Below are 21,004 nucleotides of genomic sequence, written 5' to 3' on the forward strand. Positions count from 1 at the left end.
TCCATAGGGGTTAAATCCCCCGCAAGCCCCTTTTGACACCGACAACTCAAATAAAAAGCCTCAGTGTCTTTGGACAAGCAAGATATAAAATGAAATGTAATGCCGTGGAATGACAAGATGGTTCCTGCTGCGTGTGAGCTAATGAAACCATTACCCACCGTTGCAGCAAGCACCACTGGGCCGTGTTGGTGCTAATTAACATCCTCCTACTTTCATCTCAGATCTGATTCTCATCTTGGACTTTACATTCAACGTGTAAAAAAACCCTCCTGGGTCAGACCTCAGAAGCTGTGGGAGACTTATGTAGGAGTTCTCCAGGTTCCAGCGAGTCTCCATCTCGTTCTTCCTCGTGCGATCAAAGCTGCGGGCCGTCTCTCTTTGAAACGTACAATTTGGGCAATTATAAAAGGAACGTGGACGTTTTGGGGCTGATTAGACTGGAACACTGTGCTCAAATAAAGCTGTGATGACAGCACATATCTGTATCCTGTGGTAAAATTCTCCTCTTCACTCCTACCTAAGAATAGTACTTTGACTACTTACATGTTGAGTCAAAAGCAATTATGAGACTTAAGGTATAGTTTGGTCATTGCTCCCTGATCCCAATAATTTAGTTTTTATACTTGTTAATAACCAAACATGCTCCTACCACGTGCACAACACAACGGGTAAACATATAGGATAATTAATGGCCTCTTAGAGATGTACACAGAAATGGAACTATGGGACATTTACCAACCTGTTAATTATGATTGCGACAGCAGGAATTATGGACACCAGCTATCACTTTGTGTCGACCTTCAAAGGACTCCGTTGCTACGGCTTCTGAAAAGCTGTAGGAGGAAGACCAACACGGCGCAGATGAACTCATCTGCTAACTCACCCCAACAGACACGCAGCCACATGAACGAGCAAGGTCGCACAGACCAGCAAAACAGGGTAACAGAACTAGAATGACATGGCGAGAACCGCAAATCTGACACATCCCCAGAGTTAAACATTACCATATGAAGAGAATGAGTCACTTCCGGTAGCTGAGGAAAGAAGTTGCACCGTGGAGCAACTCTTTTGTGAGTGGGTTGCCGCTTTGTTACTCTTGTGCGTGTAAAGGTCACAATTTATAATTGCCCAGAAGATATTATATTTTTTACCTCCATGTCTCCAGTTGGCATTAATGTGCCGAGAAAGAAAGGGAAGAAGAAGATCACACATTAGCAAACATGGATACAAACAAAGCAGGGTCCACAATAGTCCCAGAACCTGCTTTAAAATGTTTTTTATGAGAGAGACTATGTATTGTATACCACATATTTGTTAAGCACAATTGTTTTGGCGAATAATTCGCAATGTTGACAGAAACCTTCCCTGTTTCCCTTAAAGCATTTTGACGGTTGTCCAAATAATTGCAAATGAACCGATGGATCGTGTTTTTTTTACCTTTTCAAACACATTCCACCACCCACTGATCATGTCCTTCACTTACACGTGGAACATGTGTGCAACATTACCGGGACAATAAAATGATTGATTGTTATTACAACAAATGTGTGCATTGACACACATTGATGGAAATAATACACAACGTTGGATCGCTGGTGCCAGAGGAAGTCGGCCAAGTCGTGGGTTTTCATGGCAAGCTTTATAAGAGCAGCTATTGAGGTTGTTAATTCAGTAATAGTTATATAGTTATACTCATCTATGCAATAAGGAAAATACAATATATATATAATGGGAAATATATATGAATTATTAAATAAATGAAATAAAGGTAGTATGGATTGTTTGTGTTTGTGAATATGATTTCAGTTAATAAATGTGATATTTTGTACCAAAAGAAATTAGAAATCAATAATGTTACGTATTGTCCTGCTACATCTGCACCCAGAGAGTAAAACTGTGAATATTTAACGAGTCAAGGATGATGTTTTTTTTCTTTGAACTCTTTTTCAGTGAGGCTTATCGTGTAAATTAAAAAGTATGAAGATCCATGATTACAGCAGACTTCAGCACCAAATAAAAATAATCAGCAGTTTTGACTTCTCAAAAGGCCTTTTTATATAATGTAAACAGACGTTATGTCCATTAATTTACGCTCTACTTTTAATAAACTATAAACTATAGCACTGGGTGTTATTAACAATACAATTAAAATAAGCTATAACAGGGTGGTTTTTAACTGCTTCTATAGTTATCGAGGGAAGCGAAAGTATGAATAGAAGCAGCACAAACCTTTGAATTTGAGCCAATGTTTGGTTTATGTGGATTTTGTGAGTTTAAGATTATTTATATCACAGAGCTTTCTGTTCCATTTCTAAACTCTCTCTCCCATTTCTAAACGGAGATATAACCTGTGCTAACCTTTCCCTTCTACTCTTAATAGTATTTAAGAGTAAGTAAAAGATGAGATTTACATATCAATGTAATAGTCAAGGAAGGTTCTACCATATATATGACATTACAATTTACCACCACACAGAGTTCTTTTATGAACATCGCTGAGCTCAGTGGGTTAAGCAGCATCTTGAGCCGTGGCAAGCACTCAAGTCCTTTGTCCTTTTGTGTCTCTCAACAGGGACACACATCTCCGACCAGACACGTGTGTGCGTGTCGGTGAGTTTTTGTGGGAGACCCCTGCTGTAAGACCACAGCCTCCCGTCCACCGGTCAGCATTCAGAGATTGTAAGTACACATTTGACCTTCTGTTTTCTCTGAGGCTTTCTGACCAAAGCTGTACCCTCTTCCCAAGATCATTCACATGCGCGAAAATGATCAGTCAATCACGCAAAGAAAAGATTTCAAACTCCTACTTCTCAGTTGGATCTAACAAAAGGATATGAAACGTAATCTTACAAGAAGGGTATGCTAATGTAAGCCATAGGGGAAACGCTACAGAATTAAATTGTGCTTAAAGGGATAACCTCTATTCGTTTTTGCTGGCTGATTACTTTGCTTTAATAGATCGTTTAAAATAAGTCACGCTTAATTATTCCCCCTAACCTTGTCGGCCTGTCTGTCATTCTGAGGAAACAGACGCTATATCCTGCTAGAAGTTGTTAACTCTGTCGCTGAGAAGCCTCTGTTGTGATATTGCAGTCAAGACATGATCATACCAAATAGCAGCTATCTATGTGTGTGTGAGTGTGTGTGTGTGTGTGTGTGTGTGTGTGTGTGTGTGTGTGTGTGTGTGTGTGTGTGTGTGTGTGTGTGTGTCCTCTGCAGCTTTTGCTCATATCAGCAGTTTTGTACTGATTCCATGCCAGTGAGCAGAAGCTGATGAGTGGTGGGTTCTCTGTTACAGCCAGGTACATCAACCAATAGCTATTTGCCATCACAGGAAGTGTGTGAGGGAGTTTAATGCAGCAGAGGAAATGACTGCAGTAAATTCATGAGATTTGCTTCAGTCATAAGCAACGCGGTGAAAATGTAATGTTTATGCAATTAATATGCTATATAGCATAATTGAAATTATTACCAGTTCTTCGCTGAGAGAAATAGATCATTTTGGTGCTACTTTGTAGCACAGTGTACTAAATGCTGTATTTCTAAAAGGACATATTCCTCAACAAATGGAAGCTTTTTTACATTTGGATATAAAAGACAACGTTCACACGCATCAAAAACTTGTTTATCACCGCAGAGCTTCAGAATTATGATCAATCCACCGGCGCACTTATAGTCTCAGAGAGGCGGACACGTTTCTTTTTAAGACCCCATCAATGCTGAATTACTGCCCTGTATTTCATCCCCTTACATTTCAACGAATTCATTTGGATCAGCATGAGGGAAAACTGAAATGAAAAAGCCTCCTGTGTGTTTTAAATTTCAGCTGAGAGTGGGTAGCATGCTGAGCAACAACACATTTTGGAGATCTTAAGAAAACCATCCTCCGAAAATGTAAAAAAATAACATTCACAGTCATGGCTCAATGTGTAGAAAATCATTTTGTCTTTTTGTGATTTTAGTTATCAAGCCCATCAAGTTAGCGTTAACAGTTAATCATGTATCCGGCGAACAGAAAAACTGCCAACAGTATCTTCAGACTGACAAAATCTTCATTTATAATGTTGACATTTGCATTCTGAATCAACATTTTAATGCTGCAGAACGTTATATTCCTAATGCACAGTTGCAGCTAAAGATTAGGATACACTAATAGTGTTGGTAATATTCTCATGGTAGAATTATATTCCAGGATTCTTCCTGATTTACTGTCATGTCAACAACTACACAGTATTTTAAAGTTTAAACCCAGAAGCGACAGAAAATACCACACGTTTCCAATTGGCCAACACCCTAGAAATTGGCCAGGTGATTGGTTTTATTCATTCTACGCCCAAACTAAAGGCTAAAACTACACATTTGGCAAGTGCGCCTTGATTTGCGCAGTGATGTTTCGTTTCAGCATTGTTCCTCATTAACATGCCTGAATTACATGCTAATATGCTGATGTTTATTGGGTTTCATGTTGACTATATTTACCATCTTAGTTTAATTGGTCGATTAGATTAGGTTGCTTTATTTGTACACGTTGGTAGACTTGGTTTGCAGTAGGAGGCGACGCATCTAATAGAATCCACACCGACAACAAGAAAAATATGGTGAAAGTACCCAAGGCTGCAAATCAGTAAATCACAAAGTAAAATCAATCAATTGATTAATAAAGTAAGTAAAATAAATACACAAGCGTTGCTTCTATAGCATCTGTGTACTGTTGCTATAGCTTGTTCACCTGCGTTATGGCCGTATTTACAGAGCTTTGTTCTGCACGTGGCCCAATGTTCCTACATCTAGAAGGAAGAAGCTGAAACTCAGTGTACAAAGGTGCAAGTGGTCCTTTTAGGATGGAGCCAGTTATTGGTCCAGTCTGGACAAAAGTTGTGGATTTAAATGAGAATCAAACACGATGGACATTTTTCTCTCGCTCCATAGATTCATAATGTTGCTTCTCCCAAAGAAAGTGCCACCTCTAAATATCACACTGCCGCTGGAGTGCCTGGTGTGCCAGGGAGTCATAAATAAAATAAACCTCTGATCCGCCAGGGGGCCTTTAAACATCTACTGAAGCATATGGAGGATATTGTTCTGTGAGAAAGGGAGTAGTGGACTTGATTTTTCACCTGCTGCTCTACGTCTGTTGCATACGAGGCTTTTGCTTGAAGTTTCCTGTGTGATCTGTTGCCCGGCCGCTGCACATGAACACATGTTGGTGAAAACAATTACCTCAGATTAAAGGATATGATCCTGGTCTGTGTCTGAGATGAAGATAATCCACTTTATTTCTTCCTAAATGATGTGTAGGTTTTTAGTGGTTCAAGGATAAATGTTGGATTTAATGGGAAAAAAAATAGAATCCGATTTACACAATAGATAATGTTCCTACACATGTCTTACACGCTTTTCTGTCAAGCGCTTAGTGTTGGATGCTGGATGCTTGTGCTGTTGTGAATATTGTCCTATAAATTTGTGATCTAGCAGAAAAAAAAGATTCAGTTTCATAAGCAGCAAACTATCCAAGCCCCTATTGAACCATGTGCACCGCCCCGAGGTTAAAGTCCGGCTCAGATGCATTTGCCAACGGTTTTCATCAAAGCTACACAGGCTTTAATAGAGTGAGTCTCTAAATCAGCAATCTCTTTTTATTAAGAGTTTTCTTTCCCACATTGGCTCCGTTACCGATACGGGACCCGACCCGATTCAATGGTTGTATCGATCAAATTGATAGAATGTCTGCTGATCTCACTATTTGACAATTTGAGCTCTGCTTCAGGACCACGATGCTCTTCCCTGTTGCACCGACTACAGACACCCTGTTCAAAGCCACCAGTCAGACAGACCCATCAAAGGCTTGGCTGGATATCCTTGTGGGGAAACATTTTACAGTTAAAAACCGGCAGGTTGATCCTCCACCTCTGTTAGATTCCTCTCATCTAGAAACCGTGACCCTCGTCTCGCTTCATCAATGACCCTCTCCGTTCATCTCCCACACTGAAGATTTACTCACCCTTTCTTCAACTGCCCCCCTTCTACCTCTCACTCCCTCGGCTTCCTGTATTCAGTGCTTACAACTTGTTTTCTGTCTCTTGCTCCTTGTCGGTAAATGTTCTGTTACAGCAGCCATCTGGATTTCCTTATCTGTGGCCCCTGGAGCCGAGAGGCTCCGAGGTCGTTCTTTACCTGCTTTACCTGCTGCCATAGAGAGATTCCAGCTTCTTTAGGGGAGTTGGCACAGCTGTGCTTATGCCAACGTGATGATATCAAGAATGGTGGTAAATGTTGAGGCAGACAAGGCTGTTACTAATCACTGTGACATTTCAAACCAGCCAATCACAGGCATTCTCCCTTCATAGTGGGCTCTCCATGCGTGGGGATGCTGCTTACTGGTGTGTGTGCGTGCGTGTGCGCGTCTTACAAGTGTACTTATCAGTGTGTGTGTGTGTGTGTGTGTGTGTGTGTGTGTGTGTGTGTGTGTGTGTCTGAGATCATCTCCAGACTTAACATGGTGCTCGTCTGCTGTCACAACACTGTCTGGCAATGAGCTGGGTGACACAGCACTGCAATTAATCACAGAGAAGGACCACTAATGAAGTCATTATGTATTATGAGAGTTTCCTCTTGACAACCACTTTCCCCACTAAAGAAATGACTGATACAGGAATACATGTAAAAGCCTTAAAAGGATACAGCGGTAAATATATTGAGTTTGATAAGTGAAATGTAGATAAGTAAAATGTATATCTGAACAAAAGTTCGGACTTTTGTTCATTAAATACCACTGTTATTCATTTTTGTCTCACTCATAAAATATCTATATTGTGTTTTGTAATCCTGCCTCAGCCTTCAACATTTCCAGGATATTTCTATGTAAATGCAGCTCCGCTTATCAAAATTCCACTGTAAAACCTCTTCATTTGATGTCTTACGCAGTTTTGTAGAATACAAATGCAGCAACTGTTGGCCAATGTAAAATATATAAAGCACTGCAGTTTCCATGTCACTGTGACCTGCCAAACGCTGTTTGTGGCTACAAAATCCACTCAAATGAGCCACTCAACAGCTGGCAGGGACCCCCGCACAAACATTCACACTTCCATATGAATGTAGGTGCACATTTAGACTGAGAGGGCAAGCGAGAGAGCGAGAGAGAGCGAGAGATGCGGAGTGGAGAAACAAACACAAAATCAATCCCAATTACCATTTGTAGCATACAAAGATACAAATAAGGGGTTGATATCAGAAGGGATTTCCAAACCATCCAAAACACAATCATATATTTATACCTCCTTTCAATCAAAACAATTGCATCATTGGTGAGACAAATACACACACCATCTGCATGGTGCCATTCTTTCATCACTATGCATACGTGTGCACATCAGTATATGCTCGTATGCGTGTGCTGACTGAGAGCAGCTTAATAAATAAACCGCACTCTACATCCTTTATCATCATTGAGACGGGCAGCAAACGGAGGATGTCGGTGGAGCGCTACATGTAGATATAGTGTCGGCGGTTTGTAAACGCTGTCGTCATCCATGGGCCCTCAGGCTCACAGCGGCTGTAGAGATGCTACTTGGCTCCTTGCTCAATGTTGCTATGGTGATCACTGACTGGAGGATTATGTAAATCATAACTTACTGAGTCAACAGGTATTTTATTATGTTTTTTGAAAAGAATGATAAACTGCCTGGAAGTCTCTGCCCCATTTTAAAAGAATGTTTAGCCAATTTATTTATTAACAGGAACTATAATGGCAACAATTTTGATGAGTGATGGTCCGTTTTTTATTGCTAGTGTGCTAAAGAAATATTAAAACAGAATCATAGCTGCTTAATAATTACGGATCAAACCGCACAAGCGTGCATGCGTCCATGTATGTCTACAAGAGCATTCACCAGGATATTGCATTAAATTGTATATTCTGAGTATGACCAATAGTGTAATGGGGCTTAATGTCTTCACACACTACTCTTCATGTACAGCACAGAGACACATTACGCACTTCCAAACAGCTACAGACTTCCCATATGGGATTCATTGTGATGTTTGACTGTTGGCTTCTCACACACAGACACACACCCACTCATGCGTGTGCAAGTGTGTGATATAAAGGCTTTGTGGAGCATGAAATAAGCTTTCCAAGGGAACAGCAAAGACGACAGGGGCTGCTGTCCCTTGCTATTTCTTAATTAGGTCTTAAAATCGTAAATGTCACCTCGGAGCTTCTGGCTGCCGTTCCAGCCCTTCTTCTCGGTTATGGCTCTTAAGTAAAATGCTTGGGCAGCCAGAGTAATGCAGTATGAGGCCGTACTCTTAATAAGATGCTCTGGTTAAGGGCTCTGCATCTACAGTGGGTCAATTATTATTTTGTGATATCAAAATAAACTCAATGATGCAACTCTGTTAATGATGTATGAATAAAAAAATGTCCTAGAGTTTCCTTTCTAAACAGGTAAATAGCTTCTCTTTTTATTACTCCTCTCTCTGCACTCAATTCCGTAGCAAAAGTCCCCAAAATATTTATCAAAATAAAATGTAGTGTGCAGACTGAAGGCTTGGTTTTGCCAATTGACGCAACAGTTGAAATACAATTTGCGCGGCATCGATCCTGAGGAATGATGACAGTCAAGTTGTGGCTCTGAAGACAAAGCAGCTTCTGGCGTAAAAAAACAAACAATTTTGTGTGGACCCTAAAAGCCTCAGAACATTTGTCATTGTGTAAACAAAAAGCAACAGCAAATGTCTTTTTGTTGGTTTAAAATAAAAGACCTGAGCATACGCTTGCAAGCCTGCACACATCTCTGGTTTCACACATTGCTACCAATGCCTCCACAAAAAAATACTAATCATCAAAGATAGAAACCTTTCAGGAGGCACATTTATGTACATACAAAGTAAATGCAAAGATGTGAATGTCCCATTGGGCAACGCAAAATACGCTGGATTTGGTCATTTCTCATCAGTGCAACTTTAAATAATATAACTCAAGCAAGACATTTGCTTGACGATGTTTTGCGAAAATCTTGCAGCTTTCATATCGCCCTGATGTTATTGGATGGGAAATAGAGGGAAAATATGTTCTAGCCCTCTTTGGGCGACTACAGATCTACAATATTAGCAAATATTTCCATAGAGCACTGAAGATATGAACAGTGGTTCATGAAGTAAACCAAAGTATTCAAACCACAACATGTACAAAGCCGCAATAGCGATGACTAACAGGGAATGTAACATCAAATAATAGTCATTAGTGCAGTCTTCCATTATTGTATCACAGCCTCATGAAAAGATGGATACATTTTACTGTGCCATCAGGACTTGAAAAGGTAAAATAGTACTCTTGAGCAAAAGAACAGAAATGAAATGTCTTCGAAGTATCATGCTTACACAAACGACACCTATTATCTGTGACCAAATTCGTCTTCTTACTTCTCCAATTTTCCCCATCGTCAACATGACACAAATGGTCCCAGGTGCATTACTTTTTATTCAGAAGATTTTCCTTATTTCTGCAAAAGGCTCAACATGACAGACCAACCCAGAGCATTACCTGCAATCTTGTTGATTATCTCCACGTTCACATCGATTGTCATGTGGTTCTCTCCCTCTTCATACTCAGTTATCACTCTGTGGTTGCTGATGTGGAGCTACATTATTGATCACAGCCCATTTAACAGTGATGAAGTGAAGAGTGCCGAGGTTGCAGCCAGATTCATTGTAACTCATGGCGGAGCCCTCACTAAGTGGGCTACCGGCACTTTCAACTGGAATAAACATCCATCCACAGGTACAATTCGAATCAGATGTCGTCTACAAAACAGAGATGGAGTTGGGGTATACGTTTTGTCAAAACCCCCAAAAAAGAAAATATATGAGATGCTAAAGACATAAGCTCTAATAATTGTGCTGGTTGATTGCGTATAGACTGCAGAGACACACATTTGGTATCAACTGGGTCAATTTATCAAAGCTCAAAAGGGACATTGTCATTGATTGACAGCTGTAGCTCAGAGCTGAGGGAAGGTCATCTTGCCTTCTCATTTACTCCCTTTAGGATGCCAAGTAACCGTTTCTTTTGAACACCGAACACGCTGGAAAACGACTTACAAATGACAATGACAGCCGGTACACTATTGATGTACTGTCAGAGGTTCTGCTTCTATGCAGCAGTCAAGCTCTTTTAGATATATGCACCACAGCGGGTTATTCCCCTCTCCTCTCCTTTGCCCAGGGTGCATTAAATGGATTAAAGAGCAGCCAAGAATATATGTTCATTTCCTCCACACAGAGGGAGAGCAGCAGACATCAAATCATGGAGTGTCACAAAGTCCCGGATCCATCTCGCCGGATCAAGGCTCCAAGATTCAAATCTTTACCGTAGATAGAATATTTTTTAATAAGCATCTTTTATTCCACATTCTTTACTTTTATCCCAACATCAGCAGGTGTTACCACACTACTATGCAAGAAAAATATGAGTAACATTGTATTTTTAAAAAAGTGGCAAACTGTGTTTCTCTGGTCGATGGTTCCATGGAATGATTTAAAGTTAAGTGTAAGTTAGAAATGAAAAGTAGGGTTATGTTGAGAACACAGTGTGCCAAATGAATATTCCAGTGCTATTGATTAGATAGAATGGCGAATCTTTAATGGCGATACAGGTCTCTATGGGTAATGCTTTCCTACCATCATTAGCACGCTGCACACTTCAATAGCCAATCAACACTGAAATATTTTCGGAGCGGAAGTGTGGAAAGCAGCTCAGTCCGCTGTCTGCTGTCCTACACCCTCTTCAGCGAGGGACATATCAGCAAAGGTTATTAAAGACATTTAATAACCTGAAAAAGAAGGAACGCTACACAATTGCTGCACAGAGGTGCACAGTGGGGGCAACGGGGCCTGGCTGAACCCGAGCAGACGGGCAGTAGGGGCCATGGCCGCCCGGCAGGCCAGATAACTATGCTCCCTGATTAACCTGCCACTTGGTATTCTCTGCACACCCAGTAAGACATACCAGCACCACCTGAGACAGTGGTAATGGGAGGAAGAGCGGCTACAGAAGCTCCCAGACCAGCCGGAACCAGACAGCAGGGAGGATGAGTTTACAAAATGAACCACTCGCCTCGGTCTAAACCTGAGCCGCCAAACAACAAAACAAAACCAACGCACTGCGCAAAACGACCAAATATTACAGTCTACTTTGATGTGTAATCTTCACAATGAGAAGAAACACGCCGTGTCAATAAACACAGGCACTCTCCCTGCCGGAAAGCTGAAAAGGAAAAGCAGTTTCGACAAAGAGAGAAGACGAATAAACGTAACTGTCATTAATACATGTAAACAAGAGATATGGGCAGAACTGTAGTACTAACATTTATTACAGAGAAGCTTACTAATACCCCCTCTTCAGCTCCTTGTGTTGCTGTATATAATGAAAGAGCGTTCATATGGAAATATCATGGTCACAATGCATGAATTCACATCACAGAGAGTGGGAGGCTGCGTCCCAGGAGAGAATATTTGTTTACAATGTGTGAAATGCAGCTGAATGTTAGTCAGAAGCACAAGTATAGAAAGTGTGGATGCCGCTTTGTTGTTGGTCACAAAAGGGTGGAGTTGTTTCGGGGGCGATATCTCGTCGGAGGCAGCGGTAGGTGGCGGAAGGGGAAGCGTGGCCACGCTGCGTTCGGAGGAGAATGAGAGTCACTGTGTGTCGCTCTGCTGTCGGGCGCTTGTCTGCTCCACTGGAGGCTGACGGCAGGGAGACGCAGCCGCACGGCTGCTGTCACGGACACTCGGCTCCTCAGTGTTTGGCTGAGGGGCAGCTGGCCGGTGCGAGGGACCAGAGGGGCTGATCATGTCATTCTAACTAAGTGAAAGCTAAAGCCAACTGTTACCTAATGGTCCCTTTTAAAAATAAAAAAAAACCTTTGCGCAAAAAAAATGGAGCAGGGTGGAATTCATTTAGCAAATGTCAGTTGTGTTAACCTTTGGCGGCAGCTCGGGCACACTGCCGACTCTCTTTTTTGGTCTCTGCTCCGAAAAATTGCACACCCATGATAAAAAGTGTGATAAAAGTGTGTAACTACTTTGTCTATTGAACAATGTATGTTTGTGGGCTGGTCCGTAGGCCTTGGGGAGAGAATAATACTGTGCAGTCTGGACTTTCTCCTTTTAGCTCCTGACCGATGTATCTAACGGGGTCTAGTGGAACCTCCCCGGCCTGAACAGATTCAAAATAACCAGCCGGGGAAAATGCATCTTCTTGCTATCTACAGGGGGATTATTGAACTACAAAGGCAGATTTTTTTTCTTGCTTCGCTATTTCACTTACAAAATATTCCTCATTGTGCATTCCTCTGCTCCATATTTCATTTTACATATTTCAGTTTCATTGCCCTGTGGGTTAAATTATTTTCTCTATTGCTGCTCTGTTTTTCACCTCCACTCCACTGTGTTTCAAAACGAAGCAAACACATTTAAGTATATTCACACAAAAACATCAAAGTACAACATTTGTACCAAGTACAACATAGTACCAATCAAAGGTTTGGACACATTTTCCCATTCAATTGAGCCTGGTACCGTGTGTGTGTGTGTATATATATTTATAAACAAGTAAACATCTGACGCGGCATATCCCATAGGTAGCTGTAAAATGCTTCTCCATGTTTGCCTTTCATTTGTACTCTATGTATATTTTATGTTCAGACCAACTCGTGTGCTGTTTTGTGGAAGGGTAAAGTGGACCCAAAAGGACAGTTAAGAAGATTGCCTCTGTGCCATTCACCCAACCCTAGTGCTATGGAGATGTATAGCTCTACACTTGGCTCGCTTCCCTCTCTCTCAGTATGAAATTCTACTCTCCCTGGGGAAATTGTGATGCAGCTCATAGTAGACAGAGTTTACAGCATTATGAACATTGCGCGGAAATGAAAAACCTTTCTTGATTTGATGTCAAACTGTGAAAAAAAATGCAAAAGTGAATTGCGGTTTGAGGATCATTGAAGGTGTAGTGTAGTTATGAAGGCAATGCAGAGGAATGATAACGAGCAGAGGTGTCAAAGGTATTACTCATTACTCAAGTAGAAGTATAGATACTAGTGTTTAGAAAGTAACAACTCAAGCGTTTTACTTTGCGTGAAAATGTAAGGAGTAGAAATAAAAAGTCGTCTGAAAAGTAAATACTCCAGTAAAGCATAGATACCCAATATTTCTACTTAACTAAGGTAACAAAGTATATGTACTTTTTACACCTCTGATAACAAGACCCCGTTGTTACGGTCATCAGACAGAGCCGTCAGGTTTACCTTAATATTCATTTTCCCTTCAGGGATGCCGCTGCCTCTGGACGGCATTCAAATCTGCCCTTTGCCCTCTATAAACATCTGCTTTATGGCCTGGGGGACGGGAAGGAAATTGGTGACAAACTATTCCATGTATAAGCTGTATTTCTTAACCTCATCCACCTTTAATCAATGGAGAGTCTTCTCAGTGACCTGCAGAGACTATCAGACCTGAACCTCTGCTTGGCTAACCTCCTTCACCCATCGCTCCTAGGTGGCACCGTGCCGATCCATCACACTCAATGTCAGAGCTTCTGTATGCCAGAGAGAAGGCCAGGGATGTTGAGCTCAACCCAATGAAGCGGGCTCAAGGTCTCTACAGCAAAGCTGTGTTTCAACTGAGTATTTCTAAAGGAGAAATCCAGTGTGGGAAAAAATGTGTCTGGTCTGTGCTGAATTGTGGGGCCGAAAGGTCAATTTTAATGTCACAGCTTGGTGTAATTGAATTATGTTCTGAGTGGAAAGAATGAGGCAGAGCTCAACAGTCCCATAAACTCTGCTCTGGGGCTGTGCCTATGATCAACATCTGGTCTACTTTCATTCTGTATAGGGTCTAATGATGTCCCTCGGTGGGTGTCGGCAGGTTTTTGATCATTATTAATCTGCCAATGGTTTTCTTGAACGACAGATAATCATCTGGTATGAGAAAAATTGCTCATTACAATTTCTGAGAGCTCTAAGAGGCCTATTATTGATCCAACCAACAGTTCAAAAAGCCAGCCGTATTTAAATTACAACAACATTAAAATATATCAGCAAGGAAAATTCTACCAAATGAATCTTATATCAACCAACTGCTCAAAAAATCAGCTAATTGTTTGAGCTTTGTCTAAGATATTTACTTTCAGCAGGAAAAACAGCCCTATACGCTCAGTGATTATTGACTATTTAGAACAGGGGAATCAAACTCATTTGATACGGACGACGGGGGCGGAGCTTGTTGGTTACTGTCATCTTCAAGCGAGCGCTTCAGCCGTCAGTGTTTCTCATGCGCTTACTCACACAGTGCGACCCCCAGTGGACCGAGGAAGAGCAGCAACTTTTATAAGATGGCAATTTATGACTTTCTGTAATTCTCACACGAGCACAAGACCAACAAGTCAGCCAAGTCTTTTATAGTTGACCTAAGAAGGTCTACAAACACGTGGCCAAGCAGATGAGCAATTTACCTCCTATTTTTAAATCAGTGTGTGCCAGATAGAGACTGACACAATAAAACCACGAAGTGGTAGGACGTTTCAAAAAGGAAAGACCTCTGGTATGAGTCCCAATAAAGGACTACATATATTCACTCTTTATTGGTTCATTGGAACATTTGTACATGACTGTTTATACTGTTCAGACAACTTTGTAGGACAAAGCTTGAGCCTGTCCGCCATCGTTCATCCTCCTTTGTCTCAATTGCTAACGAAAGCGTGACTTAGAGACGAGGAGAGAGAGATGTTTGAGAGAGTTCGGTTCACTGTGTTAAAGCTACAACTTCCATGGGAATCCATTACGGAGGAGGGTTTGTTTTTCTTGTTTGCATTTGTTGCTTAATGGAGTTTCCTGAGGAAAGTGATATTCTGGGCCTTTTCCTCCTCGAGGATTTGAACTCAACCATGAAGAAGTCACATACAATCAGGTGTCCCCATTTTCTCAGACGCTTCTTAACCTTTCACCATCTCCAGGTCCAAGACAATAACACCTTGGAGAGACTCACACAAACAAAACACATAGGGGGGAAGCCCTTAACACACGTGTGTGTTTGAATTCTCTTTTGTTAAGTTTGCCAATATCCAAAAGTATTCACAATGTGTTCATTATCTTTTCATTGCTTGCTTTCATTGATTCTTTGATTGCTTGTCGGCTTTGTTCATTTAAACACTTGGTGATCAATAAATGAGAGAGTTCTGAGGAACCCAACCAAGAAAATCGTGCTCATGCAGCAGTGTCTTATTGCCAGTTTATGTAATCGATCCTATAGAACAGCGGCTCCCGAGCTTTTTTTTGTCTGATTCACTGCCCTGTCACATTAGAAAGCCCTTTCAATCAATCAATCAATCAAACTTTTATTCCAGACTTAAGGTCCAGATAGTGCAAAACATTCAATAGAATAAAATACAAAAACAAAATCACAAGTAAAGTACGTAGACCTACGAATAAATTATGAATAGACAGCTGTGCCAACGTCTCCACAGCTGTCTAGCTGATAAGATGATTTCTTTTTCAGAGATATTAACCTGGCAGATACATTTATACATATGATTTCTTAAAACAGCTTGGAAAGTATTAACTCCCGCAGCCACAAAGATTTCACTGGCACTGCACCATCTCGTTCTCTTCAGTAATATTCTCATGGCATCATTATAAGCTACTTGGAGTCTCTGTAGGCTTGGTTCTTTGTAATTAGACCACAAGTGTGCAGTGTGGAGCGGTGCACAATATGCTCCACGTAAACAGAGACATCTTCACTCCATCTGTACACATACTAAACTCGCGTGAGGGAATGTTTGCTTGTGCATACATCCTGTAACATTGCCTATTGATATCTTTGTCATCGACCATCTTTTCTGTAATAAAAAGGTCCAAGATATTTTACCTTATCACAGACACAGCAGTAATTATCAGTCCATTTGGCCCCATTTTACTTTACATTGCGTGGTGGGCATACCATAGTTAGCCTGAATTCTCATAATGTGTTTGGGAACACCACTTTGACGCAACTTTACAAACAATTTTCCATGATTAACACTGTCAAAAGCTTTGGATACATTAATAAAACACCAGAAGGATGTGTTTCGACCTCTATATTTGTTGACAATTTCCTTAATGGCATTTAGACACAAGTGAGTACCATGTTTGTCTTTAAAGCCAAACGGGTTATCTGAAGGAATAAACTCATGTTTCACTCTCAACAGAATGCTGGCCAAAGCAATGGGTCTGTGAGCTCTGTTTTAAATGACAGGCACTAACAGAGCAGACAGCATTGAGTCTGACAACACACCAGTCGAGTCAAGAAGCCGGTAAAACAAATAGCAAGAAGAGCAGCTATCCGCAGCATATTTAAGGTGTTCAGCGGTAATATGGTCTAGACCATTTGCTCTGCCATCAGCCAGCTTATTTATAGCTTGGTACACCTCATGTTACATAACACACATCACACATTACTCTCAATATCCTCCACCTTATATAAGTCACTTATATTACTAATACAGTTAAATAAGGTACCATAATGTTGCCATAACTCAGCAATATTGTCTGCTCCTGAAATTCCATCAACAGTGCACAGCAAAGATGTTTTACTGGTGTTAAGTACTCTCACTTCCTTCCAGAAATAAAAGAAAATGTTAGTTTTCAACTTCCTAGCCGTGTCTTGCTCATTGTTACAAATTAAGTGAATGGCATACTGTGTCTTTCATTAGTGAGATAAGCTTTTAATTCCATAAACTGGCCCCATGACACTTGAAATGAGCTGAATCTTCTTTGGGCAATCTCAATATTTTGACCATTGACCTCACGACCAACGCTATTCATAGAACACAACAAATGCTGTAAACATTTGACAGAGACACTAAAATATTCACATCTACACAGCAGACACTGTAAGAAGGCATGGCCATGCATACACGCCATGATTCTCATCACTTATTTAAAAAGCCTTTTTTACCATGAAAAAATAATCCAACTTTAACGAGACTTTAGGTTCAACGACGTTGCAAATATGTAAAGTGGATAAAGAAAAGTAAAGAGCTTAACCACTCTGTCGACAGCAAAAATGCAGAGGATATTTTCCATATAAATTACAGCCCAAGGAGCTGATGTTCTCTCTCTCGCCTTCCTAAATCAATCACCACTCAAGCTGTTGCTTTTACCCAAAGCCACAATCCATTTTCAAATAGGCAGTCAGCTTTGGCTGTTAGAGGAGACACACCAGGTGGTGAGAGACGGATAGGGAGACAGTGACAGAGAGAAGAGGGGAACGGGGAGATTAACAGCGAGAGAAAAGTGAAACAGTACAGGTGGGCTCACAAAGTTAATGTGAGAAACAAGTCAGAAGCGCTCGCTAAATGGATGCCACCTGGCCCTAACAGGGAAGTTAATTGTGTAAAGACAGGAAAAGATGGCAGGCGGGCCAGCAGCTGAACGCAGCCACAGACAGACAGAGTGCTGGCTGCTGCAGCAGGACGCATTGTAGGACAGAACTGAGAATTGTTTAGAGCCAGCAGGCAGCCACCATGTCAATATAGGCTTACAGAGACGAGAGACAGTTCGTATTGTTCACCTCGTGGAAAGGATAAGAGGGTTGGCTGGAAGAGAGAAAAATTGGGGAAACTGGATAAATAGAAGAGAGATCGGAGAGAGAGATGTGAGGGAAGAGTGATGGTCACTTTCAATTAGAAGATGCATCCGTGTGTATGCACATGTATGGTGGGACAGGGTATATGAACTACAAAATAGTATTTCCCAAAAATAAATGAATGTGAATTGTTTCCAAATTTTGTATTAAAGCGCTACATTTTTTATTATGTAGGATATACAATGAGGGTTTTATCTTCCAGGAAGTTCAGAGCTGACATATATCAGCTTTCACATTCCACACAGTGTGAATTGGTCGTGTCGTCCTACGTGATTTCTGTAGGACTGGCCAGGACGGCCTTTAGAGACGGAAAGGATCAGGCTCTTTGCAGACGGCTTTGTTTTATTGGCTCCCTCAGTGCAAAGGCCTGTCTGTCACCACAAGTCACAAATCCTTTCAATTAACATCAAAAATGTTTACGCTTTATCAAAGCAGTTGAGGACAGATTAAAGACGGTGGTGACCATGCTACCAGAATGACTTCGATGTTTGCTGCTTCCTAGAGCCCAGACATGTGACGAGCAGAGGATCTTTGTCCACGAAGGCTCATTTCGCAGCACACTGGGGAGATTTGCAGACTCAAGGATTTGCTACATTTGATACTAAATGATGACATCCTGTGCTCTATAGGCTGACATATTTATCAGATGATTGAGTGAGAAATATGAGTGTGCATTGTGCAATATGATGTTGTATACATATGTTAATTTTGTTTGTTTATTATATTTAAGAAAGTCAATTTGTAACTCACTGATAGACATCAGCTGTTCAACACTGCTTTTAGCTCGATTCATTTATTATGTGTATTTGGACTGGAGGAAACAAGTGGAAGAAATTGTAACACTAAAACGTAGTTGGCTGGGTGTATATGCTCACCTCTGGGCTGGTATCAAATGGTTATACGTATAACTACAGAGCCTTACGGAATGAATGTCAGCCATCACAGATGGTCACTCATAATATTTCAGTTTACTTTGGACTTATTATTTTTAGATTTACTAATATGCAATGTTAGTAAAACATTCCTTCTGATTTAACAAAAGAATTGCAATGCAGTTCACAAAATGTGTTGGCTATCAGCAGCTGCAGTTAATATAATGTAACAGTGCAGCTACAGTACAGAAGAGGTAACTTATTTACCCTCTCCATAGGGGTTGTTTGGGGTATGTCACATTTTCCTGAACAGGACTACGACTTTTGTGCTTTATTCTTTGTATTCACAAAATTCACTAAGATGTCGTTCATCTTTGCTCTCTTTTAGAGCAAAATTCTTGCAGAGCTCTGTTTGGTTGCATCAACCAACTCTGAGTACATGATGAAGCGTATATTTATTATAACTGGTCGGTTGATTGAGCAATTTGACACTGGATGAACCTTTTTCTCTCATGTACGAACACCTGATCACACTAAAACTGAAACTATTTGGCATTACTGCTGTATAAAAATGCGTTGTCCCTACAAGCTAAGCCCTGCTAGAATGCGGCCCTCGGAGGATGAGTAAAAGGTTATTGTTCCCGGATCCCGAGGCCTGGTGAGCTGCTGCTTCAGGCTGGGACACTGGAACAGAGCAGGTATGTGATAACCTGACCTCTGGCGCCCGAGGAAATGTTGGCATCTGGCCACAGTGGCCGCAGGGTGATCGAAGAGCGTCTGGATAGTCCTCCGTCTCCCTAGTAGCGGCCACATCACTATTCCCATCCACCCACTACACCTCCATCCACCCGAGCTTAAACAAGCTACCGAGAGCCGTAGCCATAGCAACGGGCAGGCCTTCAGAGATCATTTCTTGACAGAATTCCTCTGTGTCCTCTCTCAGTAAAAGGTCTGCCCCTCTGCTGAATGCCTGTTTATCTTTGCAGACATGTAAGCTCCGTGGACCCCCGGCTACCTTTTTGAATGCTAAAACTCACCTCTAAATTAATTGAAGAAAACTTGCTATATTCTGTGCGTCCTCCACAAAGCCACAGGAGAAAAACACAGAGGAGGACAGATTCCTCCGTTACTTATTCCATAAGAGTTTTGTATGCAACAATCATGATGGTGGTACATCATTTCCAGCTAATTGTCAGTGTCCCTATTTAAGCTTGGTATGTGCAAAAATATCCAATTACTTTTCTAATACAAAATAAGGGTCGGAGAATAACAGACACGGTGCACGCTATTCATAACAAGGATATAAATGGAATGTCTCCTTGATGAGGTCAGATTTTAGCCACTCTGCACTGGAGAAGAGGTGCTGAGGAGATACTGACATTTCTGATGACACACACACCTGATGAGCGGATAGTCTGGCACCTGCTTAAAAATCCAATGTAACCGGTGTCCTTCCAGCAACTGGAGAGGGAGACAGATAGTTGAAAGACAAAGACATTAGTGGGACAAAAAAAAAGAAAATAAATGCAGAGGGGTGTGCATGTGAGAACTAAGTCATCGTTTGTCAACGCTGTGACTCTTCGATGCAGGCAGATGATATTTTTGTCAGCTGAATGTGAATTCAGAATATTGTATTCAAATGTAATCTTTTTGAATGATTAGCATAATTGAAATTCAAAACAAAGGTAATGCAATCACATTTTTTTCCTGGATAGAGCTCAATATGAAGCTTATTTGGGATGCATCAAACCTCATCTGATACCATGATACAAGGTAGAGATCAGTAATGCATCGCTGAAATTGCAAATGAGCCAAGCTCCCCCAGAAGCCACTGTTATCAGAAACAGCAAGTGACAAGAATATGAATCTGAACTATTGACTAATGTGACTCAGGCTCCTGTTACTGGCCATTTGTTCTCTGCCTGTGGCACTCTGGAATATATTTGCTCTCTTCAGTGTATTCCTGCATAATAATCAACAATACTGTTGGACTCTTTGAATGTGTGTGTGTAGAAAGCCCATCTGCACCATTAACTTCATAATCGTTGTCTCGTCCTTAGTTGGCGATGATCAGAGTCCCAGATCACAAATCTGAGCACAAATCTCTGGCTCCCTTTCTATCACACAATCATTTCCATCAATTCTTCTGCAACAAACCAAAACCCACGTGTCACCTATACACGCGCACACAGTCTTTTAGTAATCTTGCTCTCACTGCCTCCCACTCAGGCATCTGTAAAAGAGCATGTGTGGTTCACAGCAGAAGCTCAGTCCACACTGGGAGAGGTTGGAGTGGTTTCAGAGATCTCAACATTTGAAATACTCTGTCTGAGTGTTGTAGAGCCTTGATAATTGCAGCTTCGCACAAAGGCAGGCTTCAAATGTCAGATGCTTTTAGCAAAAACATCACCTACATTTTTAATTCCTTCTTGTGCATATTCACTGCAGGG

The 21,004-nt window shown here is 41.2% G+C and overlaps 1 protein-coding gene across 4 annotated transcripts in view; it reads left to right on the forward strand.

Annotated features, from left to right (window-relative positions):
• frmpd3 (FERM and PDZ domain containing 3) overlaps positions 1-21,004 on the forward strand; it is a 59,554-nt gene that overhangs the window by 20,862 nt on the left and 17,688 nt on the right. For all 4 annotated transcript variants that reach the window (XM_040175380.2, XM_078102269.1, XM_078102270.1 and 1 more), the window contains exon 2: positions 2,573-2,679. The gene's annotated coding sequence lies outside the window, so the exon portion shown is untranslated. The remainder of the gene's footprint in view (positions 1-2,572; positions 2,680-21,004) is intronic.

The sequence above is a fragment of the Gasterosteus aculeatus genome, chromosome 4 (assembly GCF_964276395.1).
Source record: "Gasterosteus aculeatus chromosome 4, fGasAcu3.hap1.1, whole genome shotgun sequence".
NCBI lineage: Eukaryota > Metazoa > Chordata > Actinopteri > Perciformes > Gasterosteidae > Gasterosteus > Gasterosteus aculeatus.